This window comes from Tachypleus tridentatus, chromosome 2 (assembly GCF_004210375.1).
Source record: "Tachypleus tridentatus isolate NWPU-2018 chromosome 2, ASM421037v1, whole genome shotgun sequence".
Classification (NCBI taxonomy): domain Eukaryota; kingdom Metazoa; phylum Arthropoda; class Merostomata; order Xiphosura; family Limulidae; genus Tachypleus; species Tachypleus tridentatus.
Window position 1 is genome coordinate 143,694,745 of NC_134826.1, and position 22,500 is coordinate 143,717,244.

The 22,500-nt window shown below is 35.8% G+C and overlaps 1 protein-coding gene across 1 annotated transcript in view; it reads right to left on the minus strand.

Annotated features, from left to right (window-relative positions):
* The window catches only part of LOC143245276 (uncharacterized), an 88,641-nt gene that overhangs the window by 56,837 nt on the left and 9,304 nt on the right, over nucleotides 1–22,500 (minus strand). The gene's annotated exons all lie outside the window — the stretch shown is intronic.

Sequence of the window (22,500 nt, forward strand, 5' to 3'; positions counted from 1 at the left end):
TCAAGTTTGACTGGCAAGCTGTGATAAACTGCTTCCCGAAAAAGGCCAGAACTTCCATTGACCTTGTCACATCGAAGAGAAACGTGTGTGTTCTACTTATAAACAAGTTTCGCGAGACATTTATTACCCTATCAGTGAAGGTACAAGTCGCTTTCCCTCTTCTAACTTTCTCTCTTTTCTTTCTCTCTTGCATTGGAGGCAGAGATAGAAAATAAACTAGAAACCATAAATTTATGGTTTCGATTCGAGTACATAAATTCGATAATGTTTGTAAAACTAGAATCAAAATTATTTAAAAAAGGTAAATAACATCAATGATTCCTTATGACCCAGCACTGTTAATTGATAATTCATGATGTTCCTTATGGCTCAGCACTGTTAGTTAATAATTCTTGATATTCCTTATAGCCCAGCACTGTTAATTAATAATTCATGATATTTCTTATGGCTCAGCACTGTTAATTGATAATTCATGATATTCCTTATGGTCCATCACAGTTAATTGATAATTCATGATATTCCTTATGGTCCAGCACTTTTAATTGGTAATTCATGATATTCCTTATGGTCCAGCACAGTTAATTGATAACTCATGATATTCCTTATGGACCAGCACTGTTAATTGATAATTCATGATATTCCTTATGACCCAGCACTGTTAATTGATAATTCATGATATTCCTTATGACCCAGCACTGTTAATTGATAATTCATGATATTCCTTATGGTCCAGCACCGTTAATTACTAATTCTTGATATTCCTTATGGTCCAGCACTGTTAATTGATAATTCATGATATTCCTTATGGTCCAGCACTGTTAATTGATAATTCATGATATTCCTTATGGCCCAGTACTGTTAAATGATAATTCATGATATTCCTTATGGTCCATCACTGTTAATTGATAATTCATGATATTCCTTATGGTCCAGCACTGTTAATTGGTAATTCATGATATTCCTTATGGTCCAACACTGTTAATTACTAATTCATGATATTCCTTATGGTCCAGTACTGTTAATTGGTAATTCATGATATTCCTTATGGTCCAGCACTGTTAATTGGTAATTCATGATATTTCTTATGGTCCAGCACTGTTAAATGATAATTCATGGTGTGGTGAGTACTAAAGTTTAACGTAGAGGTTTCTCAGTTTGATTTCTATTATTTATCGGTTTTTGTTATTTTATTTTGCTGGAACCTAGTGCTAAAGTAATATTTTTGTATGAAATATTTATTGTATTTTTGAACAAACGAACCGTTTATTTTCAGTTGTTGTTTATTTTTATGTCTTTTTTATTTGAATTAGAAACCACAAGTAACAGTTGTTATGACAACAAAATCTGATTTATTTTTGACACTCAAAGTTTAAAAGCTTCTTTAGAAAGTAAACAGTCTAATATCTTATAAATGCTACAATATTTATTTTTTGTTATCGATTCAAGTAGAGGGCACTTAAACAGTGTGAATAGAAAATATTTGATATGAGCATTAATCTATATATTACATATGCTTGCACAGTGTTCCCAAATGTGTTCTGCTTCAAGAGAATGTAAAACCAAAACTAGATACAACAAATAATTTTATTTCTTGCTTTCGATGTTCCTATATTATTCTTTGTTGTAGCCTACAGAGTACATAATTCTACTCATGATTTATGGCCTGCGCACGTTTTACTGACGTCATGACAGTACATATATTAAAGTTAAGCGTCCCGTATGTGGTGTCATTTTAATGTCTAATGACTGACGGGCAGACAACAAACTACAAGATCTTTCAGCCGAGAATGTACTATTGTTAATGTAGTAACAATTAACTGGAAAATTTTCTAAATTAGGAAAAATAATCACAATGCGTGAAATATCCAGGAGCAGTTGTTTCTCTCTGGAACTACCGTACTCGTGAGGTGAACGCCTCGTTATCGGTAAACGTACGAATAATTACAACGAACCGATTTGAGCTAAATTAATGTGCCACGTGTAACTCGCCATGCGCTATCTACCACCAGCAAATACTTGGTTGTAGTTCTTTGAAAAGAAAATACTCATGACGTCACAAATTTAAATATGTGAGAGAAACATAGGTCTCTGGTTGCTGCTATTTGGTATTAACTACAAAACTACAAAATAAGATAGCCCTCGAGTAGCTTTGTGCGAAATTCAAAAACAAACAAACAATACAAGGCGTTTAATAATAAATAAATATATATACAAAAAGATATTCAATATTGCCCTTAATTGAACTTTGTAAAATCAATAATTGTTGATGTATTTAACATAAAATTGAGGAGGACTTCGCCATTTTTATTTTCTCTCATTTATTTATTTGCCTGCTAAGTATATTACAGTACTTGGACCTTACTGGTGAGAGACGGTATCAAAAGAAATTGGTAAATATTACTAGAAACCAAATGTTTTATTATCGAAGAGAAACTGTGTTTTATCAACTTTAAAGACATCTTATGCGGCACTTGGGGTAAAAGGTTACGTCAGAGAAATTTGAAGTCGAAGTAGTAAAACCTTTATTTTGAACTACCGATCGGTATAAGGAGCCGGTAGCGTCTGCCGTCAGTAGGATCGGTTGCTCTTATTTAACGACAAAAAACATAATTAATTACTACTTTTATAATGCACCCACATCTGCGGATACAGATTATGTTTAGTGTAATTACGTCTGAAACTCTGGACCCTTCAATATTCAGCCTTATATATTAACTACTGGGAACTGCCTGACTTATTATCTGATATAAATAAGGCTCAATATTTTCAACCCGATTCGTTGTTGAAGGAAATGAATGGCAGTTTTATTTTCCAAAGTGTCAATTTCAAGTATGTTCATGTCATCCTTGGAGGTGGAGCATGATGTTCGAGAAGTGTGCTTCTGTGGTATGCCACTATTTCCAAGTCTTTAATTCGGTTATTAAATATGGCATATACATTGAACTAACATAACCAATTAGGTGAACTTAATTTGAAAACGCATTTCACACAGTTCTAAAACGTATAAAAATAGTAAGAGTTATTCACTCATTGAGTTTATCCCATGTAATTTATGTCATTCCTACATCTTTATTATATTAGTGGTCACCTTTATTCCCCACACCTGTTAACAATGGCTCCATGATATAAAAGATCCAATTTAAATACAGTGTTATATATATTAGATGCTTTATGCAATTCTGGCTTGTCAACTAGTTACGTCATTAAATTCGCTGTATAGTAAATATAGGTAATGTGTGTAAGCCATCTGGTGGTCTATTAAAATTCTACTTTTTTGTGTAGAGCTGTGCATGGCCTAGTTGGTAACTTGCCCAAATTATGAATCTGAAACTTTCTGAGTATAAATAATAAATAATCACATTGTTCACAATGATTCCAACTAATTAGCGACCTTTTTTATGCATTCGTAACACATGAAAGAAACATCTGAGACGTAACTTAAAACAAATACGAGTGACATCACATATCCAGCACTTACAGTTGCTAATAAATAATTTCCTTTCGAATTCCTTTTATAAAACATATTGATGCATTCCTGTCTTTACCTGGTATATCCGACTCGTATGTAAACTTGTTAACGCTGCATAGATATTTCTCGTTTCTTGTTTTTTTTTGTTAATTTATTGTATATCCTTGTTTGCGGGGTTTTCAAACAGAACTTTCTTTCAGTTTTATTTAGTTATTAATTGGGTTCCCATCTATAATCCTCAAACTGGAGTGTTAGTTTAATCTTGTTATTAACACTTGGGGTTTCCCATCTATAATCCTCAAACTGGAGTGTTAGTTTAATCTTGTTATTAACACTTGGGGGTTTCCCATCTATAACCCTCAAACTGAAGTGTTAGTTTAATCTCGTTATTAACACTTGGGGGTTTCCCATCTATTACCCTCAAACTGAAGTGTTAGTTTAATCTCGTTATTAACACTTGGGGGTTTCCCATCTATAACCCTCAAACTGAAGTGTTAGTTTAATCTTGTTATTAACACTTGGGGGTTTCCCATCTATAACCCTCAAACTGAAGTGTTAGTTTAATCTTGTTATTAACACTTGGGGGTTTCCCATCTATAACCCTCAAACTGGAGTGTTAGTTTAATCTTGTTATTAACACTTGGGGGTTTCCCATCTATAACCCTCAAACTGGAGTGTTAGTTTAATCTTGTTATTAACACTTGGGGGTTTCCCATCTATAACCCTCAAACTGGAGTGTTAGTTTAATCTTGTTATTAACACTTGGGGGTTTCCCATCTATAACCCTCAAACTGAAGTGTTAGTTTAATCTTGTTATTAACACTTGGGGGTTTCCCATCTATAACCCTCAAACTGAAGTGTTAGTTTAATCTTGTTATTAACACTTGGGAGTTTCCCATCTATAACCCTCAAACTGGAGTGTTAGTTTAATCTCGTTATTAACACTTGGGGGTTTCCCATCTATAACCCTCAAACTGAAGTGTTAGTTTAATCTGGTTATTGACAATTGGGGGTTTCCCATCTATAACCCTCAAACTGAAGTGTTAGTTTAATCTTGTTATTAACACTTGGGGGTTTCCCATCTATAACCCTCAAACTGAAGTGTTAGTTTAATCTTGTTATTAACACTTGGGGGTTTCCCATCTATAACCCTCAAACTGAAGTGTTAGTTTAATCTCGTTATTAACACTTGGGGTTTCCCATCTATAACCCTCAAACTGAAGTGTTAGTTTAATCTTGTTATTAACACTTGGGGGTTTCCCATCTATAACCCTCAAACTGAAGTGTTAGTTTAATCTCGTTATTAACACTTGGGGGTTTCCCATCTATAACCCTCAAACTGAAGTGTTAGTTTAATCTTGTTATTAACACTTGGGGGTTTCCCATCTATAACCCTCAAACTGAAGTGTTAGTTTAATCTCGTTATTAACACTTGGGGTTTCCCATCTATAACCCTCAAACTGGAGTGTTAGTTTAATCTTGTTATTAACACTTGGGGGTTTCCCATCTATAACCCTCAAACTGAAGTGTTAGTTTAATCTCGTTATTAACACTTGGGGGTTTCCCATCTATAACCCTCAAACTGGAGTGTTAGTTTAATCTTGTTATTAACACTTGGGGGTTTCCCATCTATAACCCTCAAACTGGAGTGTTAGTTTAATCTTGTTATTAACACTTGGGGGTTTCCCATCTATAACCCTCAAACTGGAGTGTTAATTTAATCTGAAGTGTTAATTTAATCTCGTTATTAACACTTGGGGTTTCCCATCTATAACCCTCAAACTGAAGTGTTAGTTTAATCTTGTTTAACACTTGGGGTTTCCCACAAACTTGGGGGGGTTTCCCATCTATAACCCTCAAACTGGAGTGTTAGTTTAATCTTGTTATTAACACTTGGGGGTTCCCATCTATAACCCTCAAACTGGAGTGTTAGTTTAATCTCGTTATTAACACTTGGGGGTTTCCCATCTATAATCCTCAAACTGAAGTGTTGGTTTAATCTTGTTATTAACACTTGGGGTTCACATATTCTAAATAACCGACACACACAGATGGTGAAATCAGTAATTTTCTATATGAAATAGATAGATGGCTCTACCTGTAATTTGTGTATTAAATGTAGGATCCTTCTATATTTTGTTAATATTTCTATACAGGTCATGAGATGTTACAGTCCTTGTAAAAAGTATTGTCATGGACTCTAAAGAATCCTTGTAACAAGCATTGTCTTGGACCCTGACGAGTCCTTCTGACAAATATTGCGACGGACTCTACAGAGTCTTGTAACAAACACTGTCATGGATTCTGAAGTTCTTGTAACAAACATTGTTATGGACTCTAAAAGAATCCTTGTAACAAACATTATCATGAACTATAAGGAGTCATTGTAGCAAATATTGTCATGGACTCTAAGGAGTCTTTGTAACAAGCATTGTCGTGAACTCTAAGGAGTCTTTGTAACAAGCATTGTCGTGAACTGTAAGGAGTCTTTGTAACAAGCATTGTCGTGAACTCTAAGGAATCTTTGTAACAAGCATTGTCGTGAACTCTAAGGAGTCCTTGTAACAAGCATTGTCGTGAACTCTAAGGAGTCTTTGTAACAAGCATTGTCGTGAACTCTAAGGAGTCTTTGTAACAAGCATTGTCGTGAACTCTAAGGAGTTCTTGTAACAAGCATTGTCGTGAACTCTAAGGAGTTCTTGTAACAAGCATTGTCGTGAACTGTAAGGAGTCCTTGTAACAAGCATTGTCGTGAACTCTAAGGAATCTTTGTAACAAGCATTGTCGTGAACTCTAAGGAGTCCTTGTAACAAGCATTGTCGTGAACTCTAAGGAGTTCTTGTAACAAGCATTGTCGTGAACTGTAAGGAGTCCTTGTAACAAGCATTGTCGTGAACTCTAAGGAGTCCTTGTAACAAGCATTGTCGTGAACTCTAAGGAGTCTTTGTAACAAGCATTGTCGTGAACTCTAAGGAGTTCTTGTAACAAGCATTGTCGTGAACTCTAAGGAGTTCTTGTAACAAGCATTGTCGTGAACTCTAAGGAGTTCTTGTAACAAGCATTGTCGTGAACTCTAAGGAGTCCTTGTAACAAGCATTGTCATGGACTCTAAGGAGTCCTTGTAACAAGCATTGTTATGGACTGTAAGGAGTCCTTGTAACAAGCATTGTCATGGACTGTAAGGCAATCTAGCTTAGAAAAAATGTCTTTGAAAATCAGATGAAGTCCATCGGTATTTCTAGGGTTAATATATAATAGATCGAACTGTACTATTGCACAGGAACGAATATCACTAAAGGTTTGTGTATGTGTGGTATAGAATGTAAATATGAGGAAACAGTTGACATATATTTTGTGTTGTAATATCTATCTATATAAAAGAGCTATGAACTAAAACTACACTTTTAATATATAATCAGAGAGGTTTTATGAAATAATTGAAATCAGTGTTTACCACTGTAAACTACGAACTTAGAAAAGTTAGGAATTCAAATGATCAGAAGCTAAGTCATTTATACCCGTGTTTATGTAAACTGTGGGGCAACGCCCTGGGGGCGGCATAGAGTCGGCATGGAGAATGTAGATTATACTTAAAAATAGAAGTATTACTACTGTTACGCAATATAGAATAAGCAATTAACACGGAAAGAATGGAATATAGAGTATATACATATATATATATATATATACACACACGCACACAAACACAAGCAGGTTATATGTGATGCAAAGAATGGGCGCTGGAAACACGTTTAAAAGGGGGCGTTAAATACAAATTTTGCACAACACTGAATTATACAGACAAGTCATATATAAAGTTAAATATTATTATTTTTGAAAATTCGTTCACTCCCCAAACAGAAATAAACAATTTTCCTCCAAAGTCAAAAGAAAATACCCTTCTGTCAACTCTCACGGATAAAAACAATCTTTGTGTTGTCTTAGAGATATAGACCCGTCCAGAAAAACAATTACAGCATATGGTTTAAAACAACCAGAAATGTGACTGTGTATTATAACATGAATATTTCCTGTGTGCCTTGCTAGTCAAATAATAACCGAGAACTTGAATTGGTGAAGTAACACAATCCTACACGGGAGGGAACTCCATGATTGGTTTGTTTTGTTTCGCATTTTGCGTAAAGATACGCGAGGGCTCTATACGCTAGCCATCCCTAATTTAGCTGTGAAAGACTAGATGGAAGGCAGCCAGTCACCGCCACTCACCGTCAACTCTTGGGTTGCTATTTTACTAACGAATAGTGAATTGACCGTCTAATTATAACGCCCCCACGGCTGAAAAAGCGAGAATGTTTGGTGGGACGGAGACTCGAACCCACGACTCTTAGACTGCGAGTCGAGTGCCCTAACCATCTGGATCTGGCAGGCCAAGAGCTAAATAACGCCTCGCACGACAGTTTTTAATTTCTTATGAATGCGAATTGGAATATTTTTACAGTGATTGAAGAAAGTTTGGTAATAAGACACATTACCCAAGTGGATAATCTGTGACTCAAGTTATTTATAAATTGTTTCAGTAAAATATCTTCCCAAAGGAAGTAATAAAGCTCTTCCCGAAGGACTGTTAAAAATGGTGTATACAAAAGATGGTTGTAACGTAAAAGTTCCGAAATGGTTTGACTGAGTAATGAAAAAAACAACAACTTATTATAAATACAGTGGAGCGCCGTTAAGCCGCGGTATTTGGGGGGTCAACCTGCTTAACCGCGGCTTAAACCTTTGTGACTAAAAAAGCCGAAGTCGCCAACAGCTCCGCCGAGGAGCCTCATCCGGGCCATTGCGTGATCATTATAATATTAATGTATAGACTATTCAAATACAATTGACAAGTGCCGTTTTAACACAAACGACCAAGGCATTGCGATTGTTCGCTTTTCCCTGTAAAATTTCGTCTTCCCGTGTTACATGTGGGCCGCCATTTTAAATCTCGTGGTAGCGATATTGCGCAGTTGCATAAATTATTAAATTTTTAACACCGAATTTATTAACTGGCAGTTAAACAATAAGAAAAAACAAATAAAATACATTTCAAACCATTTTATTTCACATTTTTTTAATGATTTAATACATCAAAAATTTTGGGACAAGACTTGCTACAGCGGCTTAAGCGATTTCGCGGTTTACTGGTCCGCGGCTTAATGGCGCTCCACTGTATACGCCTTTCGCTAGTACAGCGGAATGTCTTCAGATTTATAACGCTAAAATCAGTGGTTCGATTCCTATCGGTGGGCTCAGCAGATAGCTCCTAGTATAGATTTCTACTACTTCGTTCTGCATTTTTCTCAAAGTACGGCTGGTAGAAACACCCTTATAATGGCTAATTTGAAATTGGACTAGCCATGAGAGTCGTAATGAATGCCCGTCTCTCTGTCTTCTCCAAATATGTACGGTAATAGTAGAATGGGAAAATAAAAATATGAAGTATCTTGACTGTGTGCCTTGAATATACCATTCTGATTGTAAGTAAATAAAGGCTGACTTGTCATTTAGTATATCCTGTGTCAGAGTTACCTGTGTATTGCTGTGTTAGGGCTACATGTGAATCAACTTGTTCTATATTCTTTGCTATGTTAAAGCTACACGTAAATGAATTTGTCTTACGTTACTCTGGGAGACAGTTGGTCTTGTGGTGAGCTATAAATGTTGGATTTGATGAAACAGTTGAAATCTTTGCAATATTATAGAGAGAGGGACACCCCCTTTCTCATCTGTGATTCGATAAATAAGTCAAGACAAACACATTAGATTGTGGGTGATAAGGTGCTAATGACTGGCTGCTTTCCCCCTGGTTAAGAGTTTAAAATTATGGACAACGACAGACAAATAACTTTTCATTCAATACAAAGAACAAGTGCAACAGTGCATGTTTTCACTGTGTAAGGACTGAGTGTTAATTAACTTTACATAAAACATTATTTACTATTTCAGAAGTTTACGTGAATATATATAATTTTATTATTAAGCCAAAGATTTTAAAAGCAATTATCCGAAACATTTCAAGATAAAATATGTTTTTGAGATCTTATATTCCAACGTTTGAAATGTTACGTTCATTTTACCATATTAAAAGCTCTATTCGTGTGTGATATATTAAACTGTTTCATTAAACAGTCTGGGTAATAAATGAATTGCATATTAGAATGTTCTAAATAAACAACATGTGATGACATCCAGTCGTGCGTTTCTCGATGCCTGTTCACTTTGTACGTTTGTAATTCAAAGTTTTTAATTTAGGCACTCAAAAAGAGAAATCGCCACAAATCCCTTTGAAATTATCAAATAAACGTTTCTTATTGTAATTCATCATTACCATTTCTGATCGACTTTGAGTTACTTGCTAAAACCATTAGGCGGACGTTAGTTTCATTTAAGGCGTATGTGAACAATTAAAATATTCAAATTACGTCAGAGGGCGTTTTTCTGTATTGCGAACAACAGGAAGCTTTTACCGGAAATATTAGGTGGAGTGTAATTCGTGGTGAAATTTTTATAGTCAGAATGCTGACGGATAGTGTGTGCAATTTGATGTCGCGTGCTTTTAATTTCGACATTCTGTAAAGAAAGGTGTAATTGATTCGAACCCCCTTAATTTCCTAGGTAAATGAGACACAATAATTGAAAATAAAATCGTAAAGCAACAAAAAGTCACCCCCCGTTAGTACAGATGCAAATCTATGTATTTACAACGTTAAAATCAGGGGTTAGATTCCCCTCGGTGGACTTAGCAGATAGCCTGATGTGGCTCTGCTATAAGAATAACACACGCACACACACAATGTCATATTAAAAGATTATAGAGAGAGGGACACCCCCTTTCGGATTTTACACGGTACTATATTTGAATTTGAAAGGTTTAGATGACGAATTTTGTATTTCATTTTAAGATTTTAACTCCGAAACGCCAGTTGGGAAGATCTACAGTGTGCTACCAGATGTGAGTCGTGCAAGTAGGTCTGACATGTTACTGAGTGTTCTCTCACTTTATTTTGTCTGGCAATGATCTGGTGATAAGGACAACTCGATTTACAACTTCAGGGTCAGGGGTTCGGATTCTCTCCCTGCATGTGCTCGTTTGTTTGTTTATTTTTGAATTTCGCGCAAAACTACACGAGGGCTATCTGCGCTAGCCATCCCTAATTTAGCAGTGTAAGACTAGAGGGAAGGCAGCTAGTGATCACCACCCACCACCTGCTTTTAGGCTACTCTTTTACCAACGAATAGTGGGATTGACCGCACATTATAACACCCACAGGGCTAAAAGGGCGAGCATGTTTGGTGTAACGGGGATTCGAACCCGCAACTCTCAAATTACGAGTCGAGTGCCTTAACTACCTGGCCATGCCGGGCCTCTATCCATTTTTATTATCTTATTACGTCTTATTTATTTATAATATAAAACAAGTGTATTGGGCTCCTACTATTATACTTTGAGGTGCAAGAAAGGGAATATTTAGCAGGAAAATATCTACACTAAAAACTTAAAATAATAATAAGTAATAATAGGTAAACATCTCATGGGAAGTTAATAATATGGCACATTGACAAGATGTTCTACAACTAGAAATAAAACAAAACACACAAGCAAACGTTACAATTTTAATTTATATTACCAGGAGTTGGAAATTTATTATGTAGTACATAGTAATGGCGATATTCTTCAGTGTTGGTATTTTGGTACTATGCGCCATAGTTCACTCTCAAGATATTTTAATATCTGTGGCTATTTAACAACAAATATTATCTACTTTTCAAGCATATAATTAAAAACACAGAACGACAGACAGCACAGAAGAAATAATCCACGGTACGAGTTGTATTAGCCAGAGTAAAGACGTTTTATCTTATGTTTGGTAGTGGCTTAAATGAGTGAGAAACAAGCTTGGGACATCGGTGTGTATTTGATTGTTTGAATTAGACAATAGCTACTAACCGAAGAAACTAGTGACCAGTAAGTTTGTTTAATAACAGCCGAGAAGTTTGTGACCAGTAAGTTTGTTTAATAACAGCCGGGAAGTTTGTGACCAGTAAGTTTGTTTAATAACAGCCGGGAAGTTTGTGACCAGTAATTTTATTTAATAACAGCCGGGAAATTTGTGACCAATAACTTTATTTAATAACAGCCGGGAAGTTCGTGACCAGTAATTTTATTTAATAACAGCCGAGAAGTTTGTGACTAGTAAGTTTGTTTAATAACAGCCGGGAAGTTTGTGACCAGTAAGTTTGTTTAATAACAGCCGGGAAGTTTGTGACCAGTAATTTTATTTAATAACAGCCGGGAAGTTTGTGACCAATAACTTTATTTAATAACAGCCGGGAAGTTTGTGACCAGTACGTTTGTTTAATAACAGCCGGGAAGTTCGTGACCAATAACTTTATTTCATAACAGCCGGGAAATTTGTAACCAATAACTTTATTTAATAACAGCCGGGAAATTTGTAACCAATAACTTTATTTAATAACAGCCGGGAAGTTCGTGACCAATAATTTTTTTTAATAACAGCTGGGAAGTTCGTGACCAATAATTTTTTTTAATAACAGCCGGGAAGTTCGTGACCAATAATTTTATTTAATAACAGCTGGGAAGTTTGTGACCAATAATTTTATTTAATAACAGCCGGGAAGTTTGTGACCAATAATTTTATTTAATAACAGCTGAGAAGTTTGTGACCAATAATTTTATTTAATAACAGCCGGGAAGTTTGTGACCAATAATTTTATTTAATAACAGCTGGGAAGTTTGTGACCAATAATTTTATTTAATAACAGCTGAGAAGTTTGTGACCAATAATTTTATTTAATAACAACTGAGAAGTTTGTGACCAATAATTTTGTTTAATAACAGCTGGGAAGTTTGTCACTAATATGTTTGTTTAATAACAGTCGTTTTGAAATGGATCACTAGTCAACATGTGTGTTTGCTACAGTGTTCGTACAATAATTGGGGAAAGGAAAAGCATAGTTGTTTTTTAATTCTATCTGCAAGACAGTTTGAAACTTGGAAGATTTCAGAGTCACGAACTCGGTTTCTTTACTCGTTGGACAGTAATTCCTGAAATGAGGAACAACAGTTTGGCCAAATTTGTCTGATGTACTATTTAAGAGGTGATACCTGCTTACTGAACTGTCGAAAAGATACCTCCTAAAGTCAAGAACAGAGCATTATCAAACTTGTTTGATACATCGTTGAAAATGGAACTTACTAAAATAAGGGACATAGGGTTGCCAAGTCTGTCACATTTTATGTTGTATTTGTTTAGTACATTATGTGTGTGTAGAAATCTAATTTCTGAAAAGAAGGGTCTCTGCGTCGCCAAGTATAGTTTCTACGTTCTTCGTACCTCACATGTTTTATATAAAATCGAAGTAGAAAGATACACATAACCGTAATTTTGGACGTGTGGATAAGCATCTCATTTGGGCTCCGAGTATTTAGTTTTTCAAAAGAATTCTTAAAACGTTACTAACCTTAACAGTTTTGTTAAATGCTGTATTTTGCAAATGCACCTGCGCGGCTGAAATAACATGCTAACCATGAAAATGGTCCAAACAACCGAATAGTAGGTTAACACATCTTGCCCAAACTTAAGATCCTAATACCTTTAAAAATGGCGTTTTAAAATCCCTGATATGATATCGACAACTACCTGTCAAACGGTGGTCTGTATCTCTACAGTTTTCTCTTTAAGAACACAGTCACGTGAGTCAGTACAGCCGTAAGCTCAAGGTTTTATCGGTGTAGCTTCCAAAGGAAAGGCACGTGGAATTTACATACGTGGGAAGAAATCAGAGTGGCCTCAAGGATCCCACACGAGTTTCTGGGTGCGATCAAGGACATGCTGTTTTGATCATCAAACTGGCCTCTGAAGAGTTGGCGCTTTGGCCTTGGTGTCAGGTTACAAAACTACTGTCCGACAAATATTTTATATAACCAGACAACCTTAATCGTAATGAAATGTTATTTATGAAATGAGCAAAAAGAACAGACATTAAACTTTTAAAACACACTTAATATTAACACAGTATGCTTTATAAAAACCCTGGTCCCGAAAAAATGACCTCTTTAGGCATTGTGTCAAATTTTGAAATACTACGTCCCCGAAGGAGCTGATTGGTGGAAATAAACTACTTGACTCTACTATTCAAAATGGGTTTTTTTTTCAGATTTTAAATCCATGAAGTATGAAAAAAAACAGGCTATATATAGTAGTAATGGTTTTAGAGGTTTCAGCGTTTCCATCTTCTCCAGAATCAATGTCATATACCTTGCTTTCTTCTAATATAATTTGATATTTGACCTCTCAGGTCAACTGTCCTTCTCATTAATTTCTCCCTCTCCACTTTAAGCGTAATTTCTTCATTTCCAATTAATATGGTTTGCTTTTTCCAAGCATGAATCCAGAGGTAAACAGTATCTATAAACGCCACAGGCTTAAATTTTCAAAGAGAAAAGTCTGTTACAACCATTTTTCTGAAGCTATGATCTACAAATTTATTATATTCTCAATTAACGCGAAAAGACAAAATAAAGATAACTGATGCAAGTTGTGATAATTCGGTAAAACAAACAAATACTACTAACAGTTGAATATGAGACACATGGGATAATTCGATTAATTTATGTTCTAGAAATAGAAAATAATATTCTGCTTTTAAGAACCTGTGGCAACGTGACATCTATAATAGTATAAATCTATATTATGTGTTCTTGTAAAAAGCGAGGCTTGATTCCCGTGATAGGCAGAACACAGATATCCCATTGTGCAGCTTTGTGCCTAATTACCAACAAACAAAAATTTTGTAACTTCCGCTGTAATACAGAAGATAAAACTACTTGCAAGAAAAATATTCTTGACGAATAAATTTTCCTTAAAACTATTTCCTGTGTGTATTTATTACCATTAATAGGTACAGGAATAATAAATATATAAGTTTTCAATTCAACAAACAGGCTAAGAATTATGGCCGTTCCCACTATTAGGTTTACTAACACACTATTTCTTACCCAGAAGGCCCGGCATGGCCAAGCGTGTTGAGGCGTGCGACTCGTAATCTGAGAGTCGCGGGTTCGCATCCCCGTCGCGCCAAACATGCTCGCCCTTTCAGCCGTGGAGAGCGTTATAATGTTACGGTCAATCCCACTATTCGTTGGTAAAAGAGTAGCCCAAGAGTTGGCGGTGGGTGGTGATGACTAGCTGCCTTCCCTCTAGTCTTACACTACTAAATTAGGGACGGCTAGCACAGATAGCCCTCGAGTAGCTTTGTGCGAAATTAAAAAAAAATTTACCCAGAAAACAGCTGTCTTAATTAACTGTTTAGGAAACATATTGTGATACAACTACAACATAGAATCTATAAACGAAATTACTTTTTTTTCAGAAAAGCTGTCTTCATCTGAAAATAATGATAAAATAAAAAGAACTATGGATCTAGCTAAATAGGACATTGTGTAAAGTTCTATCGCTAACCCAGATGGATGGTTCATTGCCGAAAGTTCTCTCACTCACTGACCAGCAAAAAGAATCAACTTGAGGACCAAGATGGATGGGACGTTGCCGAAAGTTCTCTCACTCACTGACCAGCAAAAATAATCAACTTGAGGACCTAGATGGATGGGACATTGCTTAGAGTATTATCACTCACTGACAAGCAAAAAGCAGCAACTTAAGGACCCGGATGGATGGGTCATTGCCGAAAGTTCTCTCACTCACTGACGCAGCAACTTAAGGACCCAGCTGGATTTCGATGATGACCTAAGAAGGTCGAAACGTTGTTTTCTGCTTTATCAGTAAAAGCGTTAATACCCATACCAGCCATCCTGAGATACATTTTCACTTCAAGTTGGTTTCTCGTCATCACGAGATACAAGTATTAAAATGAAATTCCAGATGTTAGAACCTTTATAGGTTTTGCAGTTGACCAGTATGTCAAATATAAGGTTATTTAGTTTCCAGTTGTTTCTCCAGATGTGTTGTACAATAAATTACAGCATTAGGCGGCAGCTAAGTAGGTATAATATAACTGATTAAATGTTTAATTTTTATCCAAAATATTTATTTACTGCTGTAGAGAATCCTTTAAGCAGGTGGCGTGTATGTCAGTCTTTTCCTAGGGAGGGATATAGGTTCTTTGATTGTAACCTTTAGCCATAAATGAACAACCTCTAAACGTATATTTCAAATAACACTTACAATAATATTTAAAGATGGTATCTCGTATTAGTTGAGCGTGATGATAGTGTTGACAGTAGTTAATTAAAGTAAATAATTCAAAATACATAATATATATTGAGGTAAATTCTAACCGAATAATCTATATTGTGGTAAATAGGAGGACATTAAGTTGTAATTTAGTGTGGTCAATTCCCTCTCTTCCCATTTCTCTTCCCCTAGGCTCAGTAAAGCCATGTGATTAGCGCGTTTAACTCGTAATCTGAGGGTCGTGGGCTCGAATCCCCATCACATCAAACATGCTCGCCCTTTCAACCGTGAGGGAGTTATAATGTGACGGTCAATCCCGCTATTCGTTGCTAAAAGAGTAGCTCAAGAGTTGACCGTGGGCGGTGATGAGTAGCTGCCTTCCCTTTAGCCTTACACTGCTAGATTAGAGATGGCTAGTCCAGAAAGTCCTCATGTAGCAGTGCACAAAATTTAAACAATGAACTGCTCTTTCACTATAAACACGCCACTCACTCGAAGGTTATTTTTTGCGACAACAAACATTAAAACAAGAAACAAGTACAGACCGTATATATATTGCACAGTTAATAAGAACAGATTTAACTTATCAGTGCGATTTATCATTGTACACTATCTCGTTCACATACGACATTCATAGAAACCACCAAAATCAACTGTTGAAGTTTATATAAAGGTCACCTTGATTTTATTTATACTAATATTTCTTATGAAAATATACACCTCTTGCTTATTTAGTATTCTATAGATATGTCAAATACACGATTAAATCGCTATGTCACGTACCCCCAAACCTGTTAATCACCTCTTTCGTGACAAAGCTTGCTTTTTGTCTTCGTCTAAACTATGACCGTCTGGATTCAGGCTTGTCTGACGAGACCTTTCTTTGCCTACTGTCACTGTTTAACTATGCTTATATTTCATCTATAAGACATTTTAGGACACATTACTCTGCTTTAGAATTTTGTTTACTTCATTTGGTTCAATATAAAATCCATATTTATCGACCTGTATTATCTTGTGGATTCAATCCTCTAAAGCGTTACACTGAATGAGTGTGTGTGTGTGTGTGTTTCTTATGGCAAAGCAACATCGGGCTATCTGCCGAACCCACCGAGGGGAATCGAACCCCTGATTTTAGCGTTGTAAATCCGGAGACATACCTCTGTACTAGTGGGGGGGGGGGTTACACGGAAGGAGAAGTGGTAGAACCAAAATACGCTTGCTTGTCAAAAGAAATAATATTTTTACATAGTCAAACTGTATACACGAAAATTTATTAAAACAACGAGAACACAACGAAGCCTACTGACGTGAGCTGAAATAAGAGGGTGGGTAAACGACCACAAATTGAAACGCTGAAATATATTTGACTGAACTTAGAGTATTTTTATTATTCTTTCCATATTGATTGTTAATTTGTTTATGGTCAAGCACAAAGCTACAGAATGAGCTGCTGGAATGGAAGATGCTTTATCATTAGAATAACAGTTGTAAATCTTGAGGTGCTTTTAGGATTACGGTCGAGAGTATTCAACTTGTGTAATAATTCCCTCCAATCTTTATACGTAAGGATGTAAAACCAATATATTTAATAATCAAGTGTGCTTTTAATCATGATCTATGTAAGCAACTTGCTTTCATCAGAGGTTAACACTGGTACATAGTTTCAGAAATAATTGAAACATACGTTGACTTCTGGACTACTCTTGTTGCTTAAAATGTGGCGTTCCATTATTGTGTTACTTCCGTTTTAAAAAAACATATTTTACCCTTCATACGCATATGATACGCCTTACTTACCTACCCTAACAGTGTTTCTATCAGCTATGCTTATGATGCTTTTTACCCATTTACTCGAAGAGTGTTTCTATCAGCTATGCTTACAATGTGTCTTACCAACCTATTCTAAGTGTTTCTTACCAGATGCTTATGCTGTATCTTACACGCCTAGTCTAACGGTGTCTCTTACCATCTAATTTGTGATGTGTCTTACCTCCCTACTCTTACAGTGTCTCCTAACAGTTATGCTTACGTGTTTTGTCCAGCTATTTGTATGGTATGCGTGTTCTCGATAAGCCGAAGGAAAAATATATCTGATCCATTAGGATTATGATATGTTGCTTAAGTATAATATGATATCTTGTCTTCATCGCTGTGCGTATCGAATAACTAAGTACATTGATACAAGATCAATTGTTGAACTTGTATACGTACAAGAAAAATTACCGTCGTATGACTGGGAATACTGATTTATTTTTATAAAGATTACATCTAAATAAATATTTGATGAACGAGTTTTCTGAACATTAAGTATAATCTAGTAACAGTATATGTACAGAGAACGATTATCGTATTTCTAGTAACTTACGTTCTGGTTTGCTTTGAAATCCGCGCAAAGTTACACAAGGGCTATCTGCACTAGCCGTTCCTAATTTAGCAGTGTAAGACTAGAGAGAAGGCAGCTAGTCATCACCACCCACCGCCAACTCTTGGGCTACTCTTTTACCAACGAATAGTAGGATTGACCGTAACATTATAACGGCCTCACAGCTGAAAGGGCGAGCATGTTTGGTGCGACGGGGATTCGAACCCGCGACCCTCAGATGACGAGTCGAACGCCTTAACCCACCTGGCCATGCTGAGCCGTTACGCTCTGATTGAAACGTGCGAGAAACTGGTTCTTGAGGTCATATTCTCATTTGGTCAACTGTAGAGACCCTGCAAATTATTGATTGTGACGGTAAAGGCAGTGAATTTTATTATAAATTTATTGGTCTTCTCCTGTTGAGCTGAAGAAACACGTTTTATTTTGAGTTTTATTCAAAATTGAAATTTGCTGCGGGTTATTATAGAGCTGCAGCTGAGAGTTCCGATTAGAAAGAATTTAGTGATGTTGCGTCACTGTTTTCCTTTTACAACCAAGTGCAGTATGGAGAATTTCAGCCAATGTTGTTTGTGGTTCGATGTTATTGCTCAACACGTTCTCTACCTACCTAAATCAGATTATACGCTCAAAGTAGTGCATCGTCTGTTATATACATATATATATATATATATATGGCTGAAATAATTTTAAAAAGAAAAAAAAACTCCGCTGTATCGCGCAAGTTGCATATGAATCGGTACCACAACGGCCGATATATTGGGCTGACAGACGTTTCTTCTTTATATAGTTGTTTGTTTGTTTTCCGTTTCGCGCAAAGTCACACAAAGGATATCTGTGCTAGCTATTCATAATTTAGCAGTGTAAGACTAGAGGAAAGGCAGCCAGTCATCACCACCTACCGCCAACTCTTGGGCTACTCTTTTACTAATAAATAGTAGGATTGATAGTGACATTATAACACTCCCACGGCTAAAAGGGCGAGCGTATTTAGTGTGACAGGGGATTCGAACCAACGATTCTCAGATTACGAGTCGAGCGCCTTAACCCACTTGGCCATGCCGGGGCCTAAAATGTTTGAAAAATATATATTTTCATTTGTTACTTTCACTTCTAAACGTTTCTGTATGATCAGCATAGTTATATATTAGGTTGAGGAATAATTCTTGAGCGTTTTTAAATAATTTCATTCAAGCATTACATGCAAGACTATACAATACTTCAATGCATGAACACATTACACCCAAAACATTTATTATGATACTTTATTTCATGTAATACCTAGGTATATAGTATGCATTGTTTTAAACGAAATTGCCAGAAATTAAATGCGAAAAGCAGATGGTGTCGAAAATGCTCAATTTTGTCCACTTGACATTCCATTTAATGAGCTGAAAATGAAAGCAAAAATTAAAGACATATGAAAATCAAACACACCATCTATTAGAGCAAAAAATTATCTACCAAATGACATGAAATATTTTGCGAAAGCATTTCATTTATGAATATATTTTGTTAACTTGAAAAATCGCTCACGAATTATTCCTCAACCCAATATATATTTTTATATCTAAAAAAGAGTGAAGAAAAACTCTGAAACACGTGACATATGCCTCATTAATTCGAGACCTCATCGTTTTTCTAAACATCTACAAAAACAAGTAGTCTGATTCGTAGAACCCATTGTGGTTGATAATGGTTATTTCATTCACAAAAATGTTATTTCTGAATGTATTTGGTTAACCTTAAAAAGAGAAACAGAAAAGACAAATTCGTTTGAAAAACAAACAAATTAGGATTTCTTTTGCGGTTCTTGTTTTTCACATTATATCTAATAATTCAGCAACCCACCACGAACTCCTCAGTCAGAAACGGCATGCTTTTATTATTCTAAGTTCGATTCCCCCCCTCCCCTTTGTCCTTCTAGGCCATTTCAACAAACAACGTTATTTCTGTAGCCCGCACCACTCAAATTTGAAAATAGATTACATTTGTAGCACCCGAGTTCCGGCTCAGCACGTGTTCGGAATGGTTACCTTGAATTCAAGTTGAAGGGAAATTATTTTACTTGATTTTTCCAAGGCACTCGCAATGAGTTATAACATGTTTATAAGTAACCACCAGCTATTTCATGCCCACGGTGTAATGGGATATGTGAAACGCAAGGTATTTTTTATTGATTGTAAGTTGATTTTAACTTTTATAAAGTTTTTTTTATTTAGTCGGGAGGGTTATCTTCTCTTCTTTTTTTTTTGCTTAACGTTTTTACAAGATGGCTTCACTTGAATAAGTGAAACACCACGATTATCGTACAAAAATAAACAGTTTCACGGCTGATACTGATACAAGTAATTCACTAAAACTAACTTATTTATTTGACTAAAACTTACTGACCAAAACTCTACCGATTTATTAATATTTATTCTCTATATGCTGTTCACCCAGAACGAAACACTGATGACTATATTTATAGCATAGCTTCGTCCCTCGATACTTCCAAGGCCTGGAAGTGGGGTGTATAATGTGACGGTCAATCCCACTATTCGTTGGTAAAAGAGTAGCCCAAGAGTTGGCGGTTGGTGGTGATGATTAGCTGCCTTCCCTCTAGTCTTACACTGCTAAATTAGGGACGGCTAGCACAGATAGCCCTTGAGTAGCTTTGTGCGAAATTCCAAAAAAACAAAAAAAACAAACAAAATCGATACTTCCCGAATTTATTAAAACTTGCTAGGCCTCCAACTTTATCTTACGGTCATTGCTTATGTAGCTAATTAACGAATCTATACGCTGAAAACGTTGGCTAGAAAATTCTTAGGAAAACAACAGTTATTATAACTAGCTGAAGCACCCGTACCCTGTACGGAAGTTATGTAAATTCATGATTAATGAAAGGTTATCTTAAGACATGAAAAACTGTTTCCTTTGTGTATAATTAAAAAAGAAAAACCCTCCAAGACACAAAATGTGAAACCGTAAATTAGCATTTATCTCCTCATAGACTCAACAAACCTTTATACCAAATTTGGTGAAGATCCATTTACAGGGGCGAAGAAGTGGAAGAAAAAATCACAAAACACTCATAAAAACTGCAAAATACAAAACTAAAAATTTGTATATATTTCCCCTTGGACCTAATGAACCTCTATAGCAATTTTGGTAAAGTTCCATCCACACCCGGCGAAGTATTTAGATGGACATACAACAGACAGTATTATTACATTTACATAGATGGCGCCAGTGCATTAGATCTGTAAATGGAGTATTCATGACGTCGTATCTTCACCTAAAGAATGGAGAAAAATAAAGTTCTCCGTGAGGGGAAACGGAGCCAATACGGGAAAATCGTAACCCCTATTGCAAATTTACATGCACACAGGATAAAAATTTCGCGAAGTTGAGGGTTTACACTTCGCGTAATAAAAGGTTTTTTTAGTACCATATAAGCAAGACTTCCATTATAGTATGATGCTAGCGGGAACCACTGGAAAACAAAAATATTCTGTATAGAACTGGAAATATAAAATTTTCTTTCCCAAGAACATATTACATATTGCTTCTGAATCCACTATACGCAACCAAGCAACCACGCTATGCATTGGTGCTTTTGTATAATAGATTAAAACCATATGATTGTGTTATATAATATATTAAAACGTACTACGATCATATGGTTGTGTACACATCTTCTTATTCTGAGGAAAATTCGCCCACTTTCCCACAGATAACTGACATCTCCAATCAGTTATAACAAAAACATATTATTATAATTCCTAAACGTAGATTTACACTACTTGTTTACTTGTTTTTAACGGGCGTCTTCCTGGCTTTTCTATTCGGGTTCTACAGATTTTTACGTCGTAATGTTCTGGATGATGTGGTGTCGCACACATAACGCCATGCCTGATTTAGTCCTGGGAACTCCTTCCTTAACAGATTTTTATATAGCAGAAATAGTGTCTAAAAGTCGGAGCTAATTGCGTCTATCTTTGCGATTAATTGCAACTAAGACGGGAATGGGTAATCAAAAGAGGAAGTATTATAGGATGAAAAATGAAAGCTTCTGTAACTAACGAAATTCGAAGAAATCGAGTGTGACCGACCGACGCTTGGCTTTTACGCAGTATGATTCATTGCTACTGATTGCTTCGAATGATTTTAATGATACGTGTTTGTGCACGCTATTACGTCAATAGAACAATGTAACAAAGCTAGGAGTATGAAGCATTTCAAAAACAACCGTCAGCTTGCGTTTTTACTGCAAGCTAATTACTTTAATGGAGTAGAAATTTATCATTTCAGGAGATACGTAATGTCTATCTAATCATTTTGTAGTCAAAATTGATTGTTTGTTTTCAAGCACCGAGCTACAAAAGGGGGCTATCTATGCTTTACTTATCGCAAGTATTGAAACCTGATTTTTTATTTAAAAC